The 18,421-nt window shown below is 39.5% G+C and overlaps 1 long non-coding RNA gene across 3 annotated transcripts; it reads right to left on the bottom strand.

Annotated features, from left to right (window-relative positions):
• Positions 1-451: 451 nt before the first annotated feature.
• LOC139984100 (uncharacterized) lies at positions 452-16,823 on the bottom strand. 3 transcript variants are annotated; one of them, XR_011798940.1, is made up of 3 exons: positions 12,673-16,823; positions 6,561-6,692; positions 452-4,485 (listed from the first exon to the last, which is right to left on the bottom strand). It is a non-coding gene; the product is annotated as an uncharacterized lncRNA (long non-coding RNA). The 3 variants fall into 3 exon arrangements; XR_011798939.1 differs by having other exon boundaries at positions 6,586-6,692; XR_011798941.1 differs by lacking the exons at positions 6,561-6,692; positions 12,673-16,823 and adding an exon at positions 4,730-5,058.
• Positions 16,824-18,421: the final 1,598 nt, after the last annotated feature.

Raw genomic sequence — 18,421 nt, 5'->3', positions numbered from 1 at the left:
TGCACGGTATGATGACCCCGTTTACAAAGTCCTGGTTTCAAAGGAAGTGGGGCAATGTGGAGGCGGAGTAGTTCGACAGGGTAAGAAATACTAGGGTGGGGGCAGGAGGTAAGAAGCTTAAAAAAGTGAGGGGTGGGGGCACAACATCAGAGGGGCACTTTCTTATTCCACAACCACCACTCGTTCTGTTTTAAGCCGATGCACACCGGCCATATCACTTAAATATGATGTGTTAGTATGCTATCAATACTATTATGGTGCACGTGAATAATTAAAATAAAATATTAAAATTTACAAAGGCTTAAGATATCCAAAGGCAGTTCTTCATCAAAGGGGCACATTGTATTTGCTATTTTAGAAAAAAAAGTGTTGTGGGAGGGGGCACGTTCCCCCAGTGCCCCCGGTTCATAACCCCTTGGCGGTGGTCGTGAAAGGTTATTGCGTGAATATCAGTTTCTTTTCAAGTTGTTGGTTTGGTATAAAACCAACAATTGGAAAAGAAATTGATATTAATCTCTTATGAGAGATGTTAATCTCTCATAAGAGATTAATCACTCGCCAGAAAATATTCAATTACACTTGCAGCGAATCCAACGACTCAAGATGGTATTCAATCAAATTAAGTGTTCACCAGTAATTAATTAGAAATATTTCAATATAAATATATAGACAAGTCGGCAAACACATGTTGGCAATTAAATTAAATATGAACTAATATTTCATTAAACCATATTTCCAGTTAGTATTTGATTTCATATTCTAACAATAAAACCTTTCTATTGTAACCAGGTTAGCAAAGCAAATTCTTACATTATAGATTGGCATACTAATCCTCCCTGACTACAGGCACAGATCCAGAAAAGGTATGGAGGTATAAATGTTTCCCCCCCCCCCACCCTCTTCTTCCCGCTTACAAACAATTTAAAGTATTTACTTACGCGATTTGCTTGTTGACCTAATTATAAACTGAATTAGTAGGCCAAATATACCTCAGAAACACCAATATGCGTCTAAAATATTAGAGAGGGACCCCCGGATCCCGTCCTTTTCCCCCTCCGCCTGGTCCTCCTCTTTATGGGAGTCGGCTACAACGACCACAGGGACACATCCCTATTTTAAAATCCTAGCTCCTCCTCTGAAATAAATCAATTGCGATGTGTAAGGATAGTTATACTGTTGGCAAACTGACTAAACCTACAGGACCTCTTCCTCATCCCGAAAGTTTGTACAAACTCGGACACCCAACAATCACGTGACGAGTAAAGATTGACCAGGTTATACTGTAATTTAAAAACAGAGAGAATTCTCCATTTTAGGAAGTTTCTACACCATCAAACCTGCCTGGACTCGCGTCTGCTATCCCTTCTTTTATGAATCTTGAAATGTATGGTCCAGATTTTTTTACCAAACCGTGGACTCTAAATTAAAGATAAGTTAGTACTTTAGAGCATCCAAACGCAATACATAATTCTTCCCTTTTGAAAGCACAAGCTAATCCGTTAAAATAAGTTAGAAGACATTAGTCCTTGATTGATAGTTTTCTTTCCTCCCAAAAATTAGAAAGAAAGAAGTCATTTCCTTTTCGCTAAAGCAAAATGAACTTTCCGATTGTAATTTTGCCCTCTATTTGTAGTTGTGAAAGTGAAAAGTTCACAATTACCAACCTCTGAGGGGATTTTCTCCATTCTTTGTGATAATATATTGTACTTAAATAGCAAAATGCAGTATTTACATTGCGAGTTATCTTATTAAGCTTATTTCGCCATGGAAAAAGTCTCGTAAGTTAAGTATCTACGGTGGAACTATTTAAAACAAGAAACATGAACAAGGTTACAAATCGTCTGCAGTTATTAATACATTAAGAACAGTAATGTGCGGACAACATCTAAGTATCCATTTTGGAATGTGACTTCACATAAACACATATATTAACAAATGCAATTAATTTAACATTATCTGAGCGTTATAAGGTTTAGCTGCAATTGTTTACACAAGTGCAAATATTTAATGCAATCCGCCTTCTAGCAAGTCGTGCATTATGCCTAGACTAATCATTGGTTACCACTGAATGCTTTCATAACGAAACATGATATCCTAGGCTCACGATGTCAGAACGGAGAAATGTTATAATTACTTGACCATTGTTTCTGCTCCTTTCAATGCTTCAATGCTTTCCCCTGCATTTGGCTGGGCTGTGTGCGTGCACTTGTTTTGTATTCTGACTGAGGACTTGAACAAAGTAAAACCATTCCTCAGACGTCTTTTCAAAAGAATCACTACGTCCTCCGAAGAATTCTTTTGTTTAGGGTATTGTTATGGTTAAAGTATGTGTATTTGAACAATGGAAAGAACTACGGAGTCCTCATTCTGAATGTAAAACACATATGCGTACGTTTGTGTGTGTTTTCCCGTCTCTTTTTTTCAGGTAAGACACAATACCCCAAAGCCTGCGTTAAATTCTTGTTAATTTTAATAACGAATGAATACTGACAATGGTTTCTTCGAAGTAACTGGAGACCAGAAGAAAAAATGCAAAGCCGGATTACTCTCGCAACGGGTCCAGCGCCGCTTACATAGAACACTGTAAGAAGTTATCCGGGAACCATTTTTGCACATCGCACTTTCTTTTGAGACACCATTTCGTCCACTGATAAATGACGTCATGAGATCTCATTATGAAGAATAACCCAGCTGGTCCATCCCAATGTTAAGAGATTCGTCCTGTCCGTTCGCCTCTGTCATACTGCCCGATCTCCAGCCTCTCCCGCTCATCCGAACTTTAATACGATAAAATATCTCTTTCCCGGATTCCAGGTGTGACCGAGATAACGTCAAGACAAAAAGTGGGAAAAACGCAGGTGGAATGAGTGCAAAAATTCTGTCGATTACATGTAAATGACCCAGAAATTCATTGTTTTCTACATTCAGACTAAATAGGCGCATACCAAGGTGAGCAAACGTGAATGCATATCGAGGAAAATAACCGACGGTGTAGGCGAGGGCGGTCGCTACCAGCAGGGCAAAATACCTCGGTGGCCGACGGTTGACGTATGATGTGGTCGTCTGCGCAGGTGCGGTGACTCTTGACCTTATCATACGAATGAAAATCACAATAATCATAATGTAAAGAAAGAATAAAGGTAGAATGTATTCTAGACAGCATTGCTTACTTGACATAACAATGTACATGACGAGCGTTTGATGTTCGTAAGACTCACAGTTCGTGATTGAATAACTGGGTTTCGACAGCAAAGATAAGGCGTTAATAAGATCCGGAGTGCTTAATAGGAACACTAGAATGTACAAGAAAAATACTCGAAGACCCTTCGAAGTTCCAGAACCTCCTCGATTACTAGACCTGTCTGCAGTCCGATATCTCTGGCACTGTTCTGCAGCGACTGCAATTAAGAAAACAACAACACTGTACGTGGTAACCGGTTCCGCGAATTTTATTATCATACAGATGGAGTTACCTACACGCCAGCATGGGTCAAACGCTTCTTCAGTGTATATTCCACCGTTTAGAATCAGTTTTAAGACGAATGCCCAAATCAGATGGTTTAAAAACGTAAACGTCGATGATCTCAATTGACGTTTGGTAAATATGATCGAAATTAGGAATGCTGCTGATAATATTCCAAAGACAGAAAGTGTACAATTGAAAATAATAATGCTATAATGTTTTCCAGGCAAGCTACAAGTTGTCAATGTACCACTGTAGCTCATGGAGTAGTAATAATCTTCCATTCTGGCATAAGAAAGAGAGTTAATGTTTAACCAAGTTGTATACAGCGACTTTGCTTGCACTAAAATGATCGCTTTGACATTAATTCCCGGGATCCTGTTTGGGGCGAAAAGCTGGTCAGTTGCCTGATCTCTTCAGGTGTCTAATGTAGTCTAAATCGCTGCCACAAGACGGAACATTAGACAAGAACTAATAAACACTTCCAGTAAGCAAAAAAGACCTCCTTTTCTAATCCTCCAATAGTTCTTTTTCCTTATTGTAGTCTTGATTTCCCTCGTTCCTCCAATTACTTGATACACTGTGTCACCAACTCTGATTTTATATCACTATGGTAACTGTCCAAGAGTCTTTCCATAATCTGCAACAATATAACAAAATATGATATTAAATCTCGCCTGACAAGCCAAGAAAGAGAGAAATCAAGAAAGAGAGAGAGAGAGAGAGAAGTTAAACCGACGCACAAATATCTAACTGGATATAAACGTCGACTAGATCGTCTTCCAATTTTGTCATTAAACACGTCCAGGATAATTACACTTTACATTGGCAATGACTCGTTGTGTCACTTAACAGCCGCCGCTGCACACCGTTTTCATAATTCAGTATAAATGTTACGAAGGCTTGTCTTGTAAGCAATTGCTTCCATTCGTGACGTCACTCACGGCATCAGACATCGCTTGGCGTTGATATGAAATTCATAAAGCGGTCTGCGGTACATAATGCAACTGAGACACTGTCAACTGCAAAATAATCATAATATTACTAAAAGATGACTGTGATGTTCTGCGAAAGATATCAAAGTTATCAAACGGCAGCCGGTATAGGTAAACAGGTTTGCACGGTAAATGGCAGTGCGGAGAGCGTATATGGAGATGTCTATTACCCATACTGGCAATACTATACGCTATCTCTATACTCACTAGTGTGTACTAGGTGTTTTATATTAAATATTCACAGCATTTTGAGGTGATTCGAGTTGCTTACTTTGTAAACAGATGCAACTTCCCAAACGGTGTGTGATAAGAGGTACCGTTTCCTCTAAGGGTCGTCAAAGACCACTTAGTAGTACCGGTAACGGAGAAGAGTGGACTCGTTGCGGAAGTTCACAGTCATTCGAGTACAATTATACACTGGAGCGTGTATCCGGCCTGACATGCTAAATACACACCGTACGGTATTATTACTTTGCTGTCACAACATCTACACCGTGCACCTACCTATACACAGGTAAGATGTACAGACTAGCTAGCTATAGAGAAGTGGCGTGACCCAGTAATCTACCTTTGCACGCGCCACCGATGTATCTCTGTGATCACGTGATGCTCTACTAAACTAGTATATGGAGTTATCGAACAGACTCTTTTAATGACAGATTAACAGTTCAACTGGTACTTACGGGGAAGGAGGGGCAAGAGGAGGGGGTGGAGGTGGGAAGCGGATGCAGTTGGCACCTCGTGTAAGAGGTTCAACGGGGGAGGGGTCGGTGAGTAGGGGACAGGGAAGAATATTGCCTTTAATGTAGGCTATAACGTACCTCACTGCTGCAATGTGTTTAAATAGTTTACCGTGGCACGCTGCCAAGCTATGTTACTATAGAGATGTGATGCTGGTAGTTCACATCACTGTTTTTATTTGTACTTTTCACTATTATGGTACATTGTGGTAGTATAGGTAGGTAGCAGGGCTTGGAACGAAGGAAGGAACCACTGGATTTGGGGATCGGATGCAGCCATGTTGGGGAATAAACAATGGACTCTTTTGTTTTATCTCTACTTTAAAGGCATATTAAGCATGGAAGCATGGCTACGCATAGATCGTTACCGCTTTGGTTTGTTTATAAATTAAATTGTTTAGCATTAGAAATCAGAAAAAGGTTAGGAACTGTTCATACTGTCAGTAGGAGTGCTGTGAAGCATGGTATAGGAGAACAGTATTTATCTTTTATTTATTTATCTATTTTTTACCTAAATAGTTTTCTACGTATAGAAAAATACAGAGTTAAATCATCACAAGCGATTTGGGCGAGTTCAGATTGTTGTTGTTGTTGCAATACTAATAACATTTTATGCTGTCCTCCCAACTTCATTCTCCCAGAGCAATCATACTGATAGTACAAACAGTTCCTAACCTTTATATGATTATAATGCTAATACCACTATAAACTGTTCTCCCATATCATGCTTCACAGCACTCATAATGGCAGTATGAACAGTTCCTAACCTTTGTCTGATAGAAAAATGAATATTCCTACTGCTTCTGCCGTCAGTAAAAGGGCACTGAGGGAAGGGAGTACAGTACATGAAAAATAGTCTCAACTGGGTTGAGCGAATGATTTGACTAAATGCAAATTGATAACATGCGTGTTCTGCTTCATGATATTCAACTATTTACTATTTTACCCAATTAGGTTTTACCGCCCTCATTAATATGCTGCATACGTTATTTCCAGTCTATGCATGGATAACCATGACAAGTATTATTTAATTGGCAATGAACTCATTTTATCTCTTCTGTTACTAATAGAAGAGGCGAGTTGTATCGAAAGCATTGCTACCATATCAGGGTCTTCAATCACCTTCACGAAGACAGTTTTGTATTTCGGTTTTCCCCCTCCCAATATTTTTTGTAATCAATGTCCAGATAATTTTAATTTAGTAGTAAATTGCATATATATATATATATATATATATATATATATATATATATATATATATATATATATATATATATATATATATATATATATTCAGCAAGTTTTGAATGTTTTGAATGAGCCGACCGGCAAAGGTATATTATCTTTGAGAAATTACAAGACCCGTTAGACTGAAGTCAACACTCACCTGCAAGGCTACAAGGCTGCAAGACTACAAGTTTCGTAAGTCGCCATTAGATTAGTAGTCAGGTGTATCAAACAATGGTGTGGCTGAGTGAAACGCCGCTACGACATCTGGCAGACAATTAAGAAATGAATGGTTTGTCATCCATAGTTAACATTGACGAGTAGCGCCATCTATTGCCCAAAATCGTTTAAAGTTTAGCAACGATGTTAAAAATTATCCCGATACAAAATGGTGCATTGAATGTAATTATCAAGTACTGAGGTAAAAGATGCGAATTTCTGTATGATAGGCACAATCCTGCAAATTAATGGAGCTGTTCTCGAATATAGAACTATAGTGGTAGTGGTATTGCGAAACGTGGTCATCTTGTGATCGCAAACTCTGTACCATTTCGGCAATTAGTTACACATTCAACCGCCTTAGTAATGGGTTGTCTTATCCTTGCAGATAAGGTTACAACTCAATGGATAGCTGACACGTTGGTCATTAATTGCGCCCTCAATTTTCCAATCTTTGACCATGCAGATTTTTTAGCTACAGGATTCGCATCTTTCTTAACACTTGTAAACAAGCCTCCTCAATAACCTGCCTACAAATTTCCAACGTTGCTCCTTCAAGGTCTAAAACGGTCTAAACTTGCTTCAATTGTCCGATGTGTGCACCCAACTTCCTTTCATTTTCTTTATTATAAGAGCTACCAAAAACAAACCATATCCAATTTCCAATATATTTTTTTTTTAAAAAGAGAAGAAGCTTTTAGACACCATTCCTGAGGGGACACAACCACCCATAAAATGTTCAGTGGTTCAAAAATAGGTAAGTTTAACATTTCAATGATCAAATACAAATGCATTTTTAGAGGCTCTTGCGAGAATACAATTTATTAGGGTTGATACTTTATATTGCAAACAAATATTGTTGACTCGAGTGGAAACATTATATAAGTTGGTAATAAAATATTTCTTTACGTCTCAGCCTTTTAGCTAGGATGATAAATAACATACATCTGATCTTTGGAGATATACAATACACTGTAGATCGCACACCAACCTTTAGTTTAATAAGGTCATGTGTAGTAATTACATCCTTTTTCGAGGGACCAGTTTCGTCGTAAGGTCGGCCACCAGGGACAATTTTTGAAGTGTTCAGGAAAATGAAGAAAAAAGTCCGTATCCCATATTTCCACGGGGCTCCTAATTATTCACGGGCCTGTGTCCCCTCTGAGCCCCTTCCCCTCCCCTGCCCCCACCCACCTACTCTGTTTCTGACGTCAGACTTGGAAGGGACTCGGGAAGAATTACTTGGCGTAACAACGACTTGATCACGTGGTTACAGATTCGATGGAACGGGATTGGGAGTGAGTTGTTTAGCTTTTGTCTTTGGGGCTAACCTTTCTTCCATTGTTTTTTCAAATACATTCATTTGCTGAATAACAACATAACAACTCCCTGCGGAGATGTCCATTGCTGCTCTTTACACTGTGTTATGGGTATTGGCCGTAGCTGCATGTATTGACTGTACACTAGTGTCTAATTACCGACGGTAGCACGCTGTGTGTGTGTATTTTCTGGGATCGATGGTGGTGTCTAACACTTCTGTTACACCGCATTCGAAACTAGGTCACATTACCGACATTAGAAATTTCTTTTTGCGAGAGTCTTCACACCTTTTAATCAAATCACTGACCGAATAAGCACAATTCATCAATGATATTGACTTCTTCGCGATTGATTCTTTGCTGATTTATTTCGAAACTGACTTGGGCAAGAGAAAAGCCTTCCAAATAGCCTTACCAAGGGGAAGACCGATACATCAATAACTGATAACAGATATGATGTTCCGTCACAGTGTCACGTTCGTTCTGTATATGCTTCGTTACGGAAATAACAAAAGAAGAAAATACAATAGAATACGGAAGATGCGAATGGTTTTCCCTTTATGTTGTCAATGTCAAGAGAACATAATTTATAGTCCCTGGTATTGGAAATAATTCTCAAATTCAAGTTAGGATATATTTCTACCTATATATGGTAGTTCGAGATCCGGCTATAGGAATAACAACGGAATTAGAGTTAGCATTATGTTTGATCTCTAGAGCAAGGTAAAAAGGTCACCAAAAGAGAACTAGCATTGTTCGATACAGGCGACAAACACCCACACCGGAATTACGACCTTCCTTACCGGTTTCGAAACCCTGGACATACAATTAGCGTTCATAGCCTCGTGGTTAGGGTGTCCGCATATAAGCGGGAGGCCCGGGTTCCAATCCGGGTGGAGGCTGGAAGTTTTTCTCTGTTCTGGATTTTTCAACTCACTAGAATTTCAATGCTATATAGTTTCGCTGGAGTGTTCATGAGGGCCCTAGAGTAGGTCCAGGTGTAGGCCGAAGGAGGGAGCGGGGGGGGGTAGGGTGATTGAAAGGATCTCCTAGAAGCCCAGCTTTCTCATATATTTGTTGCTCTCTGGTTATGAGTTTAAATTCAAATTACCTATACATGTGTGGGAGAGAGAAGTTCAATTCCTATAGAATTTATTTTGCAAAGTCGTTGTGGGGGGGGGGGGCCGGGGGGGTGGTCCAAGAGGCAACGCCTTCAGAATTTATAGCATTATTGTGATATTTCTTTTTCTCCACGAGCGTCTTTGAAGCACACACGCACACATAAAAAGAAGCGCGTGGGAAAAGGATGAATGATTTTTTTTGAAGCTTTGGCGGGAGTCCTCGAGACTTGTAAGTTGGTTTTCTTTAGCTATGTGAAATTCACGACCGAAATACATTTCAGAGAGAAATTAAGTTTCATTGCCAGAACGTGTATGAAAGCCCCGGTAGGGGTCAAGTGTGGAGGGGGGGGGGAAGGAAGCACCGGAAGAAGTATCCTTTTGTTTGCATATTATTCATTACGAAAAAAAATTCTAATGTAGACGTAAGAGAAAGTTTTTCAGTTTTACCACAGCTGGTTTAGTTGGTGGAGCAGGGGAGGGGTAACGGGGGGATGGGGCATTATGATTGGTGAATTTCCCCTCCTTACTTGTGGCCACCACTGCCCTAAAATGCTTCCGAAATAATGGTGCATAAGAAAAAAAAACATAATGTGTTACAAAATGTACGCTATAGAGACATGTAATAAGAATGTAAATTATACGTTCACATGTCCTTCTAATGATCAGACGGTTTTTTTTTTTGAACGAGAGAGGGGAAGCAGGGTGATCCATTATTGAGGCCGTCAGAGTAATGCTTGTTTATGTATGAACACAATGTGACCATGCATGAAAGCTCTTTGGAAAGATTATAGCGTGATAATATTTGGCGCCAAATATAGTTCATGTCCTTTAACAGATAACGAATACATAGAACATTAACATATATGAAGTAACTAACACGCAAGCGGATATCCCAGCCTGAATAATAATGTTTTTAAGACAAATAAAAGACCTTGAATAAAAATAACTAACATGCAATGCATGTCAACACAGCCTTATGTTTTCGTATACATAAACAAAATTATCTTTTCTTCAGGGGGAGTAGAGGGGAGTGGAGGGGAGGGGGATGGGAGGGGAGGGAGGGGAGGGGGATAGGGATTCTACACTGCCATACCCGTCTGGGCATATTTGGAAGTGTCAACGGAAAGTAACCGGACATCTCGTGTCACGTGCAATCCCTGAGCGTTCAGACTGTAATCTTGATCGTCCTGACGGGGTCAGGATTCTACGAAAACTTTAGTGATTACGATTTTCGGATTCTGATCCTGAGAACGAGAGCTTTTAACACTACGAAGTAGATCTCCCTTGCGGTATCAGATTCCACCCCACCCCCCCTCAACCCTCCCCCTTGCGTCCTAAAATGTGAACAAGGCTTACGAACTTTGATCTTGCTTTTTTCCGTCGGGTAGGTGATTAAGTTGACCCGTGTCGCGTCCATGTTTAAGAACGGGTGGCGGATCGACGTCGAACGAAAGACATTACGAAAGTGTGGACACGGTCACGACGATTGTTATAACACTACTACGTATACTATACAGTCGGTGTGTCGGTTAGTAGACGTGTGTCGGTCTGTGTTTTATGAGGAATTGACGAGGGTAAGAATCTGGAGATCTCGGATCATGTAATCCACCCCCCCCCCCGATCGTTCTTTCAGGTTAAAGTTCCTCCGGTGGATCACGACATCGCCACGTGTACGTGAATTTTAACACTACGAAGTTCATCATCGCCCTTGCGGTAAAAGATCCCGATTGCGCTACCAAAGTGTGAACACGGGCTTATGTAATATCATCACAGTACATTCCAACGTATATTTGACAAGCGAGGCAACTGAAGTTGCAAACGCAAGCATGTCATAGCAGTCAACCTGTGGAGAATGTTTTAATCATCAACGATCCATTATAACAGCTGAAAACAACGCCTACAACTTCCGGTGCTACCCTCGATGTTCCTCCAGGTAGCGACATATTGGGTACTAACATACTTCCGGTGCCGCCATTAAAATGGACTACCATAACCTTTACCATTAAAAATTATTAAGATAACAGATAACATTTGGCAGCGCGAAAAATAACAAGATACAGAATTATCACATATTGTTAACCATCAAACAGTAAAATCGATATAGGATAATGAAGGACAGGATGATCGATCGATCGATGTTGCGGCATGACATGTATATCAAATCTCAATGATAAAGTCTTTGTTAAATGCGAATTGATACCCGTCTATGCTTATCAGAAATTGACATGTATAAGAAAAAGGAGGCAGAAATGTCATATGTTGCAGACCTTTGAAAACTACTTACATATCAGAGCAGGCTGTTTTATAACACTTTTATTTTTTAACTTTTGGGAGATTGCTCTTTTTAAATAGCTGAGTTCATCTGCTAAAAGCGACTGGACTTTGTAGCCTAGTACATAGACCATTACGTCTGTTCCTCAGATACCGCCGCAATACAACTCAGTCGGAACCATAACACTTATACGGCCTCAAAAATGACAAGTTCGATAATAATAAATGGTAAAGAGCAAAGGTATTAAGCGTCTTAGATCAGGCTTCGAACCAGTTTAGTACCTCTGGGAACGTGGAAAGTTTTAAATAAGAATTGAAAATGTTAAATTACAGTTGTCATGTTAAACAAATTGCATCCGAGAAGTTACATTCCAAGGAAAAAGAAAATAAAAGAAAAGAAGTTTAAAGTACAAATCCATTCGTTACCGTTGGCACAACTGACATGAATTATATTGCATGTATACTGTACGTGTCAAGCTGGCATAGTGCTGCCACAGCTGGAAATTTAAATTAAATCCCCATTCATTGGCAATTGGTTTGATCCTGCCCTCCACTCCCCTCCCCTCCTCTCTTCTCCCATCCCCTCCCCCTCCCCGTCTCTGATTTTCTACATGTCAGTACCACCCCCAATCTCGGAAAAAAAGAGAAGAAAAAACAATAGACCACCGGGAAAGGAATCGGTCAGTAATTACGTGCATTTGTTTCAAATCCATATAATATTCATAATACTAATAATAGTCAGTAGTTATTTTTTACGACGCATAAGCGACCACAAATGTGGGAGAAGCCCGCAAGGGCTTATGGATTACAACTTACACGTCGGGTGGCTTCCAGATCAACAATTTAACTTAAATTTTGAATCTTTTCAATTTAGAAAGTCATTTAAGATGCATGGAACACCGTAGATTGCGCTTGGATAAAAACCCCACCTTACTATCGAACCCGGAATCGCCCGATCGCTAAGACACATTGCTTCAAATGCAAAATGCTTTTATCCACTCGGCCACAGCACCAATTGAATATATATATATATATATATATATATATATATGTGTGTGTGTAGCAAGAATTAATTCTTTTTACTCACTATCGTACGATTTTCATGTTGTATTGCTACAATCGTATGGATGTGGGGAGAGATGGGGGGAGGGGGTCTTATCTTCTTTTTCTCTTCTTTTCGCTATAAGTTACAATTAATTGAAATCTTTTGCACACTATGTCATTTTCCCACACATCGTATACATGTCTTGGTATGCTCCCACGAGAAATAAAGAGACAAAAAAATAAAACCACAACGGCAAAGAGGAAAGTACATACCTGGATAATCACCTTCTTCCTCAATTAAGCTAACACCATGAGTTCCGTTTCGTGCCTGCGCTCATTTGATCATCCTATTAAAATATTATGTATAGGCTACACCAGGTTACCGAACTCACTCCCGGCAAAGTTCACGACTCCGCTCGACATATTATAATGCTTGTGAACTTGTGAAGTGACGTCAACCCGACATGTTACATTTCCAGAGAATGTCATCATCGAATGTTACATCCAGTACTGACACCTCCCGTACCACCCTCCCCAACCCTTACCCCACCCCTCCAAAACCAATCACAAATCACCACCAACGGCATCGTATAAAAACATTAACTTTAACATCGACATCATTTTAGTCTCAAACAGGGCGGATGCAACAGCTTTCAATGTATCACAGAAGTATAGGAACATGAATTGATCCTGTGTCCACTGGTTGTATACCTGGTATGTCTATATGTAAACTGATACTTAATTCTCCTGTGGAATTTCACAAAGAATGAACCAATGTTGCCTAAGAGAACAGGAGCATGTTCTCAGCGTAAGTGCAGGTATAACAACTAGATCTGCATTTGCCCATAAATACGCAGTTTTGTAGTGCTCGTGGAGTGCTTGCAGTATTAAGAAGAACTTTTCGGTTGTTCATGGTGTTAAATTTTGGGCGGACAACACACCAGGGAGTATAGTCATGTAGGTACCTACAAAGTGAGGGCGCATGTGAGCCCCGAGACAGGCTCAAAATAAGTTGGCTACGTAGCAAGCCTCTGTAACTGTAAATGTACTTAAAGTTGCAACGTCCAGTCGTGTAGGTATCGTTCGCTTGGCCAGTAATGCCAATAATGTAGCGCGCACGCGCATTACAATAATTAGCATGAATCACTCTACAGGCCCGATGCCCATTCTAGAGAAATATAATCGTGGTCATATATAGTTCACTGTTTCTGCACTTGAAGGTAAATAAGCATACCCTTTATTCCATCTTTAAACGCAAAGACATGGATCTATTGATTTAATTTATATCTTTTGCATATCGGTATAGATAACGAGTTAGAATGTCATTGATTTCTCAACTATGTTTTCTTATCTTACATGACTTGAGTCCGTGGAGTACAATTTTTACGTCCTCGTGCTTGTATACCCGAGACTCTTTTTACTCGTAAAACGGGATATTTTAATAGTTATTGAAGAAAGTAAACTTCACGTAACAGGTAAAGGGTTTACTCAAATTATTGTCCTCTTGTCTCGGAGAAACAAATTCATTTTACTCCATTGTTGTAATCTAGACTGTGTATACTCCACACTAAATCTGTATTCTACATGTATTCTACAACATATTGTTTATACATTTCCCGATTTCCGCTCAATTTGATAACAGGAGTCTGCAGTCTATTAAGAAGATTTCAAAACAGGAAGCTATAGAAAACAGAAGAGACATTGATATGTCCTCTAAGCCGAACTTTAATCGGGCACCACGCCAACTCATGAAATCAAACGTCATGTCCTAGTAAACACATTAAGGGAGCTTTCTTAGTTGATTTTTCGTTTTTGTTACGTTCAGAAGTTGCTCCCTTTTGTTGCACACAGTTATATGTATGTGCTGTACATTCAGGAACATTAACGTTATGTTGCTTTACACTAAGCAAAGGTTGTTAACCTAGATAACAAATAAATCACTTACCGGAGGGGGGGGGGGGTAGGGGTGGGGCGTGGGGGTGTACACCCTAGACAAGAAATACAAACCTATACAATAATTAAAAGAAGATATTCGTACAAGTTTACGTGTAGATCGAATTATGTGGCACTAATTTCTAGCCTAAATATTTATCAGAATGCATAATTTCTCGTCTATATTATTTTTCTGAAGGAGGACCACCAGTCTGTTATAACCAAGACAACGACCCCCGGGTCACAGCCATTTTCGAGGAGTATCCAATTGATGTGAAAATATATCTTGCCTTTGGGTAAGAGTGTCACAAAGTTACATCACATCACAACATATATATATATATATATATATATATATATATATATATATATATATATATATATATATATATATATATATATATATATATATATATATATATATATATACAGCGCAACATTTAACAAGCAGGTTTTTTTTTCGTCCATACATCCCATTTATAATGAATAAATAAGTACACTGCCCTACAGTTTTTACCTCAATAAAAAGAAAAAACAACAAGAAAAATAAATCATATCTGCGAACTGATAACACAAAAGTCAAGAACTTATCAAATTATCCTTCATGTGATAATTTATTAGTAAGTACATACACCATATATTTTTGCCAAGTTTTACTGAATACACGGTAATTTATGTAGATATCTCGATTCATGTCGGAATGTATGTGCGTTTACTTTTATGTACGAGGAGCTGGGGGAGTGGTGGTGGGGCAGGGGGGGGGGGAGGGGAGGAGGGGTTAATTGGGTGATGTCTCGATGGGATGAGAGTGGTTTACGGTACGTGGCCTTAATGTATAATAAAGTAAAAACGAGCCTCTTAAAAAAGAAATAAAAATTATAATAATAAAACGCGATAATAGTTACAAGAAGAATTCGTCCAAGGTAGAATATTGTCTGACTTATTTAAAAAAAAAAAAAAAAAAAAAACAGAACCGCAAGATGGGAGGAAAAGGACGATGGAAATTGAGGGAAAAGAACAAAGCACCGAAATCGGAAACAACAGGACGAAAAAGGACCAAATATATCGTTTAGGGAGGGTAAAAAAAAAAGATAACAGGAAGAGAAGAGATTGCAGGGAGGATGAGGATGGGATAGGGTTGTATTGGGATATGATGGACCGAGGAAGAAGGAATAATTGTCCTTTTAGTTTACGCCCTGACCATATATATATTAACAAACATGCACTTGTTCTGTTTTTGCCTTCTCTCTCATTATTTTCATATTTACAGCAGCTAACCGAATCTACAAGTAACCAAACATTGTAAGTATCATACTGAAATATGTTTAATAAAAATAAAAAGAAACATAAATTTTTACCATCAAACCCAATATGTAAATATTTACATATACATAAACCTATATCGGGGGTCATCGAACAAAGTGACTGGAATGATAAGTCTAGCATACAGGTAATTAGGTAGGTTACCAAATAGAACCCATTGCGAAAACATATGACTAAATTTATGACCATAAATAACATGGATATACATTGAAATTTCTTACACATCTGTCAATGACGAATAGCGTTGACTGCGTTAATGACGTTTAACAAAGTATAACATAGATGAATCTTCTAGAATTTACAAAAAAGTAAAAGAAAAATAAAATAAAACTGTTAGCAAACTGCTTATCCACTAGAGAGCCTGTGTAATAGAATGTGTAAAAGTAAGTTGGCCTGACGTTTCGATCCTAGCAGGATCTTCTTCAGAGGCTAAATGACAAGTTACAGTAACAGAGGGGACAAAAACACGCACAGAATACAGACAGGTTAATGAGCACGGTGAACACAATGAGATGGATGAAAGGGGATTATAAGTAGAAAGCAACAGGAGAAGAGGAGAGGAAGGAGATAAACTGTGGAGGGACAAAGAGAGGATTAAAGGCACAGGGTAGGGAATAAACTGGAGAGGGACAAAGACAGAAAGGTGTGAAGAAAAATGGAGGGGAAGAGAGCTGTGAGAAGAAGAGTGAAAGGGGGGGGGGGGGGAGGGAGAAAGGGGAGAAGGAGTAGGGAACAGAGGAAAGTTAGTCATGTCCTTCCTGAATGTTCAGCCCATGAGGTTGAATGGTACGGAGGCGTTGCATCCAGAGCCTCTCTCTGCTGATTCGTACTAGGTCAGGACGGCTACCTAAGGATTCAATCCCCTGTAGGGACATGTCGTTAATGGTATGGTTGGGAAGGTTAAAATGTTCTCCAACTGGGGTCTCAGTCTTCATGGTGTTGACTGTGGATCTGTGACCATAGAATCGCTTCTTGAGGGTGGTTTTGGTTTCGCCAACATACTGGATGCCGCAAACTCTACAAGAGATCAGATAGATGACATTGGTGGTAGTGCAAGTGATGTGACCCTTAGTCTTTTGTGTGAGTTGCATGCTGTGGCTGGTGATGGAATTGGATTCAACAATGTGGTGGCTGCAGACGATGCATCTCGAAGTACGATCACATTTGAAGGTACCTTCAAATGTGATCGTACTTCGAGATGCATCGTCTGCAGCCACCACATTGTTGAATCCAATTCCATCACCAGCCACAGCATGCAACTCACACAAAAGACTAAGGGTCACATCACTTGCACTACCACCAATGTCATCTATCTGATCTCTTGTAGAGTTTGCGGCATCCAGTATGTTGGCGAAACCAAAACCACCCTCAAGAAGCGATTCTATGGTCACAGATCCACAGTCAACACCATGAAGACTGAGACCCCAGTTGGAGAACATTTTAACCTTCCCAACCATACCATTAACGACATGTCCCTACAGGGGATTGAATCCTTAGGTAGCCGTCCTGACCTAGTACGAATCAGCAGAGAGAGGCTCTGGATGCAACGCCTCCGTACCATTCAACCTCATGGGCTGAACATTCAGGAAGGACATGACTAACTTTCCTCTGTTCCCTACTCCTTCTCCCCTTTCTCCCTCCCCCCCCCCCTTTCACTCTTCTTCTCACAGCTCTCTTCCCCTCCATTTTTCTTCACACCTTTCTGTCTTTGTCCCTCTCCAGTTTATTCCCTACCCTGTGCCTTTAATCCTCTCTTTGTCCCTCCACAGTTTATCTCCTTCCTCTCCTCTTCTCCTGTTGCTTTCTACTTATAATCCCCTTTCATCCATCTCATTGTGTTCACCGTGCTCATTAACCTGTCTGTATTCTGTGCGTGTTTTTGTCCCCTCTGTTACTGTAACTTGTCATTTAGCCTCTGAAGAAGATCCTGCTAGGATCGAAACGTCAGGCCAACTTACTTTTACACAAAAAAGTAAAAGGAAAAAGGTTAACTTTAATATTTAGTAATACACTGAAGAGTCGACTGACGTCATCAAAATTGAGTCTTAATGAAGCCTTTTATATAATTGAACTCAGATGGATATTGACACCCGAACGAGGAGCCAACTCACGTCATCATCATATAGCCTTAAAATAGCATATTTACCCACATATTGAGCATATTATCAAGTAAATTGATATTTAAGGCCCGAACCGAACTCGAAAAGCTTTGCTAATATACATCTTGCTGCTCTGCCCACCATATATATTGTCTTTAAAATTCTGCTTAATCTGATTTCCTCAGTTCATATACCAATCAGTATCAGCAGGAAATTCCAGTCAAACCCTGTCAAATTTTCTGAATTTGAACACTGTATTACGTCAGAGAGTCTGCCAAATACAGACCTCTGATTGGCTAATGAAATGCGAAAACTTAGTTCTGCAGTAGACTTCAAATCTAGCATTCTGTCTTCGATTGAGTGTAAACATTCTCTTATAAGAAATATTTATCATACGACATAATGACGTCACATAAGAATTTATGAAAAATATACCAACAGGAATCATAAAGTGAAAAAATAAGGTATCAACTTTCCTTCAAAAAGTGGGATTTCACCACTTTTTGGAGGCGACACGCAAATTTGCATTAATGATGATGATGAAAATGGGAAACTTGTCCCAAAACCGGAACACAGTCCTCACGCCCCCACCCCCTACCCTAAAAAAAATGAAATCCTGCTTCCGTCAAACAGATTTCTTTTAACTTTGTTTTCTTCAGGCACACATA

This window comes from Apostichopus japonicus, chromosome 17, assembly GCF_037975245.1.
Source record: "Apostichopus japonicus isolate 1M-3 chromosome 17, ASM3797524v1, whole genome shotgun sequence".
NCBI classification, from domain to species: Eukaryota; Metazoa; Echinodermata; class Holothuroidea; order Aspidochirotida; family Stichopodidae; genus Apostichopus; species Apostichopus japonicus.
Note: the sequence above shows the minus strand (reverse complement) of the source record. Positions and strands in the feature narration are given on the sequence as shown.